Below are 9390 nucleotides of genomic sequence, written 5' to 3' on the forward strand. Positions count from 1 at the left end.
CCCCCCCCGCTTTGAAGCTCTTGTTGTCAGTTACATATAGATCTCAGAGAGTTTAACCCTACACAATATAAAGGCATATCTTTGGGACTGATTATCCGTTGTATATAGACCTCAGAGAGTTTAATCATACCCAATGTAAAGGCATATATTTGCGATTGATTAATATGAGACTGTGGCTCTTTTACAAAGAAAGTGGATAATGGTCTCTTGATGAATGTAATTTGAGTCCGTCAGTGCTGTGTGATGGGATGTGCACTGCAGGGGAAATGGGTTCAGTTCTGTCAGGCTGGTTGAGAGTTGGGGCCATCAAGCACTCAACAAGGACTGCAGGATTAGAGGAGAAGCACTCTCTGCAGCATCCCACAGGGACCTGCCGTGAGCACTGGGAATGTGCAGTCTCTGCCCTGGAGTGGAACTCACAAAGTTTTTTTCTTGGTGGGACTGTATGGCTACGGGCCAAAGTAAATTTGGTGTAAGCCTCACTTTCATAGTCTTTGTGGAGAAGTGAGACCAGAAGAAGGTGGGGCAGAGAGTTGGGCACTCATGGAGAAGCATATTTTTCTAAAGCAGAGGACGTCATAGGAGACTCAGGGTCTAGAGCATAAAGTGTTTATCTACTTAATTTTCAAAGGACAACTTTGTATAATTCAGCCAGGCCTTCTTGTTTAAAGCTAGTCTCAAATAAGTAATAGGGCCTGGTTGGATTTCTTCATAATTCTCAGTGGATCCCAGAGGTCAGAACTATTCCTTATCTATAAGTAGCAGGTCCTTACATTATAGACCTAGAGGGGATATAACTTTAATGTTGTACAGTTAAACCAACTTCACACTATTTACAAGACATGTCATACAACACTGAAAACAAGAAATTAGAGTATGTGGAAACTATGCTACTAAAATTAAGCAGCATAAGGAAAATTAATGTCAGCCTGTAAGTCACAGCTTGACTTCTGTTTCAGCAGCTGACCCAGGGGCAATGAAGCCAAAAGCAATTTTAAGACCTGTTCTGTTCTGACTTGTAAAGGCTATTTGATGTTTCCCCCCTTCACCCCATCCCACTTCCAAATAAGTACTGGGGGTTAGGAAACAGATTGTAATATTGCCTGGTTTGTTTCTGTTCAAACCTTAATTCTGGTTTCATTAAGGTGAGATGTCTACTTTTGTTAAGTATTGTTGGTGGTTGACAATACATTTCATGGACAGTTTATATGGCTGCCAATAATATTTGTGATACTCTGAGGATGGGTACTAGAAAAATATGTGCTTGTTGGAAAGCATGTTAACTTCTGATTGCTTAATTTTGCTATTTCCTGAATGTGAGTACTATTGATCTCTTATCCATTTAATCAAGAGACAGACATTTCAAAAGTATGATAATGACATCAGTATGTTGATCTTTCTTTAGAGGTAAAAAACACGTAGTTAAGAACTGTGAAAAATTGCCCTGATTATATTAAAAAAATTATACATCTATGTTGAAGAAATAGGCAACTAGCATAGTTTACAACATAATCTAAAAACTTGAATTTGTGGTATTTTCAGTTTGAAAATATCATGGGTTGGATGGCGGGGTATGTATATACTCGCGTGCACACGTGCATGTGTATGTGTATATATAAAGCGACACTATTAGACATGGTAGATTATGCAGCCAGAAATAGAAGTTGTCATGGAGAGTAACGCAGAAACAGGCATGGTTTAGCAAGATACTGAGTCTGGTGATAGGGCAGTGGGAAAATTTCTGTAGTCTGACAAACTAGGTAGGTGGATGTAAGGCTGATAGCAAAGATACTTTCAGAATTAGGGGAAAACTGCAAAATACTGAAGAGATTAATAAAGAGAAAGGGAACTTGTAAGTAGCTAAAACTCCCAGAAGAGGAATCTTCTTGACAGAGTACCTTATTCTTGTGTATCAAGGCTTCTCAGTTCCTCTGGAGCGAGGAATTAAAATATTTTTCTCCCATGAGGGTGCTTTCTGAAGGAAACCAATAGGGAATTGGAGTTATTTTAAAGAGATTTACTTTAACATTAACCTGGTTGGACTTTATCTTGTGCATATCATGTCTTTTATCCTATAGTTACCCAAACCTTTTTTTTTTTTTTTAAAGCTGGGATCTCTATTGTCCTGACTGGAATGCAGTAGCACCATCACAGTTCACCACCACCTTGACCTCCTGGGCTCGGGCAATCCTTCCACCTTACCCTCCCAAATAGGTAGACCTATGGACGTGCACCACTATGCACAGCTAATTTTTTCGATTTTTGTAGATATGAGGTTTTGCTGCATTGCCCAAGTTGATCTCGAACTCTTTGGTTCAAGCAATCTTCCCGCCTCCACCTCTCAGAGTGCTGGGATTACAGGCATGAGCAACTGCATCTGACCTTCGGTTATTCAAACCTTAAAAAAGAAAGGGTATCTTCTATTATGGCATGGAGACAAATTCACAAATATGGCTATGAGAATATTCTTGGAAAGTTCTGAAGCCTCTGTCCTCATTTTAGAGAACTTCAGAGGTGGTAAGAGCCCACAGCCTCCTATGGTAACGTTGCCCTTTGTTAAACTCTCATGTAAGAATATTCTTTCTTGTGTCAAACCTAAATCCCTCATATAATCTCTTGAGCCCCCCCCCCTTCTTTCTGTTCTATCTTCAGAGAAGATGAAAGACAGCTGGTTACTATTCTCTGCTTAAGAATCCTGATATACTTGAAGAAACTGTTACTATATCACCCCTTTGACTTAGAATTTTTAGATAGAATCATTCCCATCACTTTAGTATTCCATATAAATCTTATTTTCCAAGTCTAACAGCTTTGAGGCTCTCCTTGAAACCATCTGGATCCCAGAACTTGACGCTGTAGTCCATAGGGCCTGACCATTCTTTAGTAAAAAGAAGATTATTTTTTGTAATTTCTAAGTACTTCTTCCTTCTTAAGAATCTCATTGTGTTGCTTGAATTTTTAACTTGTAATTTTTAATTGAGATATAATTCACATACCATAAAATAAACCCATTTTAAAGTACACAATTCTATGGGTCTTTTTTTTTTTTTTTTTTTTTTTTTGGTACATTCATTAGGTTGTACAACCATCACCATTATCTAATTCTAGAATATTTTCATCACCCTCAAAAAAGAGATCCGATGCCCATTAGCAGTCAGACCCCATTCCCTCTCCTCCTGGTTCCTGGTAACCATTAATCTAAAGGTTTTATAGATTTGCAAATTCTGGATAATTCCCATAAATGGAATCATATACAGTATATCCCTTTTTATATTTGCCATCTTTCCTTTAGCATAATGTTCACCCATGTTATAGCATGAATTAGGACTTAATTCCTTTTTATGGCTGAGTAATATTCCATCATACAGACACCCCACATTTTGTTTATTCTTGCTTTATTGATAAACTCAGAATTTCATTAATGCCATATAATCTACTCCATTCCTCCTACAGATATACCCTATCAAATTTGAGTATTTGACTCTTATTTAACTTCTTAACTCTGTATTCTTCAATTTAGTAAGACCGCTTTGAATCCCTATGTTCACTGCCCAACACACTATTATTTATAAACTGAGGAAAAGACTCAAGACCAACTTGCAAATCTGCACAGAACATCACTTGTTTCATTTTTATTTATTTATTTATTTTTTTAATCAATATTTTTTATTATGATATTTGTGGGGTACAATTAAGGGTTAGGTATACAAATACGTTTCATTCAGGCACCCTGTTGATAAGAGGTGTTTCCCCATCCCCAGACAGATATTTGCTACTGTTAATCCCATCTCCCTCCCCCCCATAGTTTTCCACTACTGTCAGTCATTTTCTTATAGTATTACATTGGATGTTCAAGGTCCATTATATGAGTGAGAACATGTGATACTCGGATCTTTGTTTCTGTGAGAGGTCACTCAGTATTATAGACTCTAGTTCCATCCAGGTTGCTGCGAAATTCATGATTTTGTTCTTTTTTATGGCTGCGTAGTATTCCATCGTGTATATGTACCACATTTTAAAAATCCAGTCCTCTTTTGATGGGAAGCATGGTTGGTTCCAGGTTCTTGCTATTGTGAACAATGCTGCAATAAACATACGTGTGCAGGTATCTTTTTTATAGAATGATTTGAGTTAATCAGGATATATTCCCAGTAGGGGGATTGCGGGGTCATATGGGAGGTTGATATTTAGAGCTTTTAGGAATCGCCACACTGCTTTCCGCAGAGGTTGCACTAGTTTACACTCCCACCAACAGTGTAGAAGTGTTCTCTTTTCGCCACACCCTCTCCAGCAGCTGTTATTTTTTGAGTTGTTGATAATTGCCATTCTGACTGGAGTTAGGTGGTATCTCAGTGTGGTTTTGATTTGCATCTCCCTGATGATTAGTGAGGTTGAACATTTCTTCATGTGTCTGTTGGCTACTCGGATGTCTTCCTTTATGAAGTGTGTGTTCATATCTTTTGCCCATTTTATAATGGGGTTGTTTGTTTTCTTCTTTTCAGCACGTTTGAGTTCCTTGTAGATCCAAGGCCTTTGTCAGACCTGGTGTTGGCAAATACTTTTTCCCAGTCTGTAGGCTGTCTCCCTGCTCTCTTGATGGTTTCTTTGGCTTTGCAGAAGCTTGTCAGTTTAATAAGGTCCCGCTTGTCTGTCTTCTCTCTTATGACCTGTGGTTTCGGGTTTTGTTCAGGAATCGGATGCCAGTTCCGATTTCCATGAGGGTATGTACTTCATTTTTTAAGGTTCTTATGGTTTGAGGTTTTACATTTAGGTCTCTGATCCATTTGGAGTTAACCTTTGTGCATGGGGATAGATAGGGGTCCTGTTTCAATCTTCTGCATGTGGTCAGCCAGTTTTCCCAGCACCATTTACTGAATAGGTTCTCCTCTCCTCAGTGGTAGGTGGTGGAGGCTTTGTCGAAGATGAGTTGGTTGAGAAATTGAGGTTTTGCTTCTGGAATCTCAATTCTGTTCCATTGATCTATATGCCTGTTCCTGTACCAATACCAAGCTGTTTTGATGATTGTAGCTTTATAGTAAAGTTTGAAATCTGGTAATGTGATACCACCTGCTTTGGTTTTTTTTGCTGGGGATTGTTCTGGCTATTCTTGCATGTTTGTGTTTCCATATGAATTCCTGTGTTGTTTTTTCTAGGTCTGAGAAGAATCTTGCTGGTAATTTGATGGGTACTTGTTTCATTTTTTAAATGGAGATATTCATTATGTTATAGATAGGACAAGCCCTTTTCATTCTTCAGGTTTTCATTCTTTAAAAGTTATGGATATTTGCTAAATAGTCTTAGAGAAGAGTATTTCTCAAAGTTTAGATAACTGGGTTCCTAAGATGGTCCTGGGGGCAGATGGGGTGATGGAGGTGTCTGGCAGCATATCCCAGTTATTACAGAACCTTCCTCCTGTCCCTGATGATGGTCATCTCTTCCCTCTTCATAACAAGTGGTCACACAAAGACAGGCTGAGGATACTTTTAAGGGCATGGATTTACTCCTGTGAGTATGAAACAGATTTGAATTTGTGTCTTGGCTGTGCCATTTGCCAACAGTTGTACCCCAGATATTGCATCTTTGAAATGGAGTGGTGATACCAGCCTTGTAGGGTCGTTGTGGTATTGAAGTGAAATCATGTCTGTAAAGCACCTCAAAGTAATGTCTAGCATGTGGAGGTGCTCAATAAGTGATAGTTAACACTTCTCATGTAAAGTCTTGAGAATTTCAAAAAGAAATAAATGATAGAGCAGCCCCTAACTTCAAGGAACTTAGTATTCTAATAGTAGAGACAGAATTGACAATTGATAATCCTCACTTTAAGAACAAAATTAAAAACTTAGGAAAATGTACTGAGAAGGCCTAGAAAGCCTAAAAATAACTTCTTATGTCACTTTAGTAAATTTTAGGATAAGCACCAGTGATATTAAGAAAGCAGTGTTTGTCGTACTCAAATACTCATAGGAGTAGTGAGCCTCTTGAGGCAGGGAACTCCATTTTCTCAGCTCTCTGTGCCTGGAGTACTTTACAAAATGATGAAACAGAGAGGTTACCCAAGAGGTATCTGTCACATTGCTATCTACTGCAGAATTCTAGATACCATTCCTGGTTCTCTTCTTACTGTGCACTTTGCCTGGGTGATGTCTCTCTTATCCCTATGGAATTCACCCCTACCCTGGCCAGCCCCAGAGCCCTGTCTTCAGCCCAGGCTTCTCCCCTGAGCTCTGGGCCCACATGTCCAGGTATCTGCTGGGAGTCTGTTGCAGGATGTTACATGGCTAGCACCAGCTCAGAATGCCCTAGTCTGAACTGTTAGTCTTTCCTTCCAAAATGACCATCTCACATTTCCCCTTCTTGGCTAATGGGAAAATCATTATCTATACTTTGCTTGAGTCACAACTCCGAGGCCTAGAAACCCTCCCTCTCCCTTTACTCCCATACCCAGCCAAATATGTTTACATTCCTCTTTCTCCTTCTGGTTTGGGATTTCTTCCAAGACAGGGTTTCTGTCTCATTGCTTGTTATCCCTGCCTAGCCCAGGGCCTGATTTAGGATACATATGTTTTTAATAAATACCTAATGAACAGGAATTTTGTATGGCTTACTATTGAGTGAACGCGCGCACACACACACACATACACACACACACACACACACACACACACACACACACACACACACACTCACAGACATATGTGTGCTGGGAGCTTATATGTGTAGTATTCACACAAGTTTTCCAAGTTCACTGAGTCCTATCTAGTCCTTTAACTCCCTCAGATTATTGTATAGCACAGGCCTCAGGCATGTGTAACTGTTAAGGGCATATAGATTGAAAACTCTGTCTCACCATTCCTTTTGGTTAGTCAAGCCATATCCCCTGTTCCACCAAACCATCCTGGGACATTTCAACCATTGCCTTTTTCCTTTGTTAACATTTTTCTTTGAGTTGGAGTCTCCCTCTGTTGCCCAGGCTGGAGGGTAATGGCATGCTAATGGCCACCCCAGCTTCAACCTGCTGGGCTGTGGCAATCCTTCTGTCTCAGCCTTCCAAGTAACTGGAACTACAGGCGCACGCTACCAAACCCAGCTAATTTTTGATTTATTGTAGAGACGAGGTCTCACCAAGTTGCCTGGTCTGGTCTCGAACCCGCGGGTTCAGGCAGTCCCCTCACCTCAGCCTCCTAAAGTGCTAGGATTATAGGCTGAGCCCGAGCCCAGCTTAACAAATTTTTAATAATATATTTTTAAAAGGAAAGAAGATAAAAGCCTACGCTAAGAAACAATGTTAGTCTCAGTGAGAACCTAGTGTGGATTCCCAGCTGATGGTTTTCCATTCACCTCTGAGATGGGTTTGGAGAATAGCAGATAATGGCTGCGCCCGGCCATCATTTCTCTGCGGTTTGCACTTCATGCTCTGCTGCTCCGCCCCACGGCAAGAGGCCTGAATGACAAACCTGATTTCTGTAGCTATACTGGTATCATCCACCATTCAAAGCCCAGCGAAAATTTACAAGTCCACCTCAGTCACATCTTGTCATTTTTCTTCTTACCCAGAAACACGCATGCACAAAGAAGTGCCATGTCTGCCAAATGGGACCAAACAATCCTGATGTGGGATGAAGAAAAAACTGTGAAACTGTGGAGAGTGAAATTATTTAAATGAACAAAAGCAAATAACTTTGTTTCCCGGACTTTTTAAACCACCTCCTGTTATGTAGTCTCCATCCTGCACAAAGCCTGTTTTTGTTTATTAGTTGTTTTCTTGTCCTGAGATTGCACTGAATTTGCGTGACTTTGTTACAGTACTTGGATAACTTCTCAAGAACTGCTTGTAGTTAGAAAAATTGTTGTACCAATAGCATCTCTCTCAAATCCAGTTTTACTCTTTCCAACCACTTGCTTTGCCAGCTCCTCGTTTGCTGTGGTTGTGATGCTGCTGTGCCTTCCTGTCCTCGTGCACTGCTCCTATCTGTCATGTCTTCTTCAGCTCCAGCAGCAGTAAAAATTGTACTCATTTCTCAATATCCAACCTAAGCATCGCCTCCTCTGAACAGCCCTTCAGGCTCATATTAGTGTGCTGTATTCTTGTTTGTCTAGTTATCTAAGTACCTTGTGTGCATAGCGGGTATCTGATAAATATTGATTACACTGATGTTAATATATGGCTCGGGAAACTGCTAATTTTATACTGCCATGATCTTTTAAAAAATATTCAAACAACAAAAGACATTTTTTTTTTTTGAGTTGGAGTCTCACTCTGCCCAGACTGGAGTGCAGTGGCACGCTCCCAGCCACCGCAGCCTCTACCTGTTGGGCTCTGGCGATCCTTCCGCCTCAGCTGGAATTACAGGCGTGCACTACCACACCCAGCTAATATTTTGATTTTATTGTAGAGATGATGTCTCGCCAAATTGCCCAGGCGGGTCTCGAACCCGCGGGCTCAGGCAATCCACTCACCTCAGCCTCCCAAAGAGCGGGATTACAGGCTGAGCTACCGAGCCCGGCTACAAAAGACATATTTTAAGGGTGACTTCCTTTTTAAGTCTCGACAACACATATTAGAAAACATAGGCGGGAACTATGTTTGTTAAAGAAAAATTAAGGCATTCCATTGTGCAATTTAGAAAAACTTCTTTTTCTAAACTCTTATAAATTTAGAAAAATTGTGCAAAAAGCCAGAAAACACTGCAGGGACAATACGTGATAAATAAATTATACTTCAGTAACTTATTGCTTCTTAGATACCAATGAATTGTCTGCACCTATTTATATTTGCTCTACATTTTAGAATTCCTTTTCAGCTTATTTATTTTCTTACCCATGTTTTACCTGGATTCCTATTAAAGTTAGTTCTCCCTAAATGCTTGGAGGAGAAGTAGTTAGAAAAAAAAGTTCAAATTCAAGTTATGAAAAAGCTTCAAATAATCGACTTTCAGGCTAATTTAGGGTGGCCTGTAGTTTTACAAACCAAAGCATGATCGTGGGATGCTAATTTAGGCAACTATTCTGCAAAAACCATGACACAATCAACTTGCTAGTGAACAAATAGAACCATACTTGGAAATAGTGCCCAGGTCTACAATTTGTAATTACGGGTAGGGATGAAATCTAGAGGCGATTGAGAGTTCAGCTACAAAGGTGATTAAAAGATTGAGAAAGAACTATGAGGGAATTTAAGAAATGGGTATTGGTTAGCTCGGAAAAAAAAGAAGAAAAAGGGCAATTTAATAACAATCTTTATGTACATAAAGATGCTTAGGATAGCCGGGCTCGGTGGCTCAGCCTGTAATCCCATGCCTTTGGGAGGCTGAGGTGAGTGGATTGCCTGAGCCCGTGGGTTTGAGACAAGCACGATTGGGATTGGAAGGAACTACTGAGAAGCTAGTAGAA

Source organism: Carlito syrichta, unplaced genomic scaffold (assembly GCF_000164805.1).
Source record: "Carlito syrichta isolate Samal-C Ts95f unplaced genomic scaffold, Tarsius_syrichta-2.0.1 Scaffold262294, whole genome shotgun sequence".
Lineage (NCBI taxonomy): Eukaryota > Metazoa > Chordata > Mammalia > Primates > Tarsiidae > Carlito > Carlito syrichta.